This window comes from Halyomorpha halys, unplaced genomic scaffold, assembly GCF_000696795.3.
Source record: "Halyomorpha halys isolate HHAL.00 unplaced genomic scaffold, Hhal_1.1 Scaffold68.1, whole genome shotgun sequence".
Taxonomy (NCBI): domain Eukaryota; kingdom Metazoa; phylum Arthropoda; class Insecta; order Hemiptera; family Pentatomidae; genus Halyomorpha; species Halyomorpha halys.
Window position 1 is genome coordinate 2100892 of NW_027116161.1, and position 2728 is coordinate 2103619.

Here is a 2728-nt window from a genome sequence, read left to right on the forward strand (position 1 = left end):
TATAGTGAAGCTAAAATAAAGTTATCTGGGATATAGAAAGATAATAAAGGTTCTCTCAGTTGATAAGAGTTTTGGATATCGCAGGGATTGTCATAACTAAGAATACTTATCAGGTCTGATGTTCATTGGATTTAAGAACAGAACGTTGGCATAATTCCTGGGAAAATATTGGTGGAAAATTAGAGGATTGAGAGGAAGAGTATTGGAGGTGGTTATAAATAATATTACAGGTCCCCTTATTGTCAAAATTTTTTCATTCAGCCCTGGCGAAGCACTGGAAATTGAAGCTGAAGTGAAACGTTGATTAACATTAAATAGTTTTTTCTACTATTCTGTACCTTTATTGACTGCCACCCTGACTATCTTCCTAAAATCTACTTCATACCTCAACTATCTTCTTCCAGTAACAAATTATCTCAAAATCATAATCCTATCAAAAGAAAAAAAACTAATTGGGGCTTCAGTTTCAACAATTGGAAAATAAAGGGTTTAAATTTAAAACTATTTTAAGTCTTAAAGAAATGTTGCAATAATTTGATTGTGAACTTTTTAAAATTATATAATTAAATACTTAGCTACTAAATATTTTTAAACCAATTTTTCATTAGACTCAATCAATTATTTTTTTTATTTGAAAATAAAAAAAAGTATATTTAAATATTTTAATAAATAATGTATAATTAAATATTTTCTCAAATAAATAATAATAATAATTCCAATACATAAAGTTCTGAGTAGATTTCGGTCGCATCAGTCTGTTTTCGTAAACACTTGACATACTATAAAGTCCGCTTAGAATCCAATAATGATACTGCTGTAGTAATGACAAATTGATTGATGCGCTGTAATGAGACTTTGAAGCTTAAGAGCTTAGTTACTCTATTAACACAGGCAAATATTCAAAAAAATTAGTACACTTTAAAAGACCTTTATATGAGGTAAACTGTGAAATTAAAAAAAAAAAAAATAATAATAACTGGTTAATATTTCAATAAAATAATCACTTAGATAACTTGATTTAAATATTTTAATAAAAAATGTAAAATTAAATATTTTCTCAAACAAACAAATAAATAATAATAATAATTCCAATACATAAAGATTTTGGTCGCATCAGTCTGTTAGTCACAGAAATGTTGACTAATAATGTATTAAAATTATTTATAATGTTATTGACCTATCTTGTGTGTTTTTTTTATAACAGATTCACATTTCTAAATGATTATTTGAAATATAAAGAAAGGTTAACACAACACCAGAAATGGATCCAAAAATTATTTTCATGGAGGGCAAAAAACAATTAATAAATAAAAAGATAAACTCTGAGTTTGACTTAACTTCCTAATGCTTTACAACTAAGGTTGATTAAAACAGGAAATCTTACCATTTTACATGAAATACAAACAACAGTCTACAATGTCTGTCAATAAAAAACTACTAGGAAATTGTTCAGAGTTAAGTGGGCTTTGGACGCAAACATTTTAGGTTTTAACCTTCTTAATATGGGGAAGATTATATTATAAAATTATTACAAAAACTTTGTTTTTTTTAATTTTTAGGATAGGGCCTCCTCACTCCGGATCCACCAATGCTCTGTAGGATACACACGTTAAGTTTTGAAGCATTTTAAACCAAGCCTTCATATGCCAATTGTCCATTTTGAGAGGTACACTTGACTGAATTTAGATGCAAAATTTGATTTTCCAAAACTTTTATCTAATGAGTTTTTCTTAAACAACACTCATTTCCAAGATGTATACCCATATATAGAACTATATTTCAGTGTAATACTAATAGTACTATAATAATATTTAAGACTATATATTTTCTTTCAATACTATTTATGTGTCACTGTAATTTTCTAATTATTCTGTAATTCCTTTTATTCATTATGGTTCTTATATTGTTTTTTGTTCTCAGCCCAGTTGAATACTTGAAATTATAGCCGAATTATTGGCATTAATAAATAAGTATTTACTTATTTGTGTTCTTCACTGATCAAACCCCCAACCATCTCCTTATTTTAGTTAAAGCATTTCCAGGTATTTCTACGGGACAATGGGCATTTGCAGGCAGGTACCTTTTGTTATACAGGGATTATCAACAGCGCTGGTACTACTTCGACTACTGGTACTATTTCGACTACTCACAGTGAATGTTCTGTACTGAGACCTCTATATTCTACCTATTACCTAAATTTACATCAGCATACATGATAAATTAAACCGGTTTTATAGGAAGTTAGCTAGAAAATATGGTTAAAGAAATACTGATAATAAAAGCTATTCTATTGAAAAAAAACAAGTATAACTAGACAACTATATAACATGTTTAAAAAAGTCAAATTTCTAAAGACATACAAGTTATTTAATTTAAATAACTTTTCAAGCAATGGTCATTTGATACTCAGTAATGAGTTACATGTTAAAAACTGAGTTCTGTCAATATTTTTATTTTAACAACATTTATTTAACTATGTTTTTTAAAACATTTAAACATTTTACATTAAAATGTAAAATGCCATTACTCTGTAAGCATTAAAATTAATTAATCTTAACATACGTATGTTATAAGTTCTTTCCAACTCATTTTATAAATATTTTTATTTTTTCGAAGTAATTATATGTCATCATATGTTTAATTGCTTAGTAAATTAATTTTATATTAATTAAATGCTGGATATCATTGATTATTCTAAACAGTTTATTTTAAAATAGCTAAATCGTCA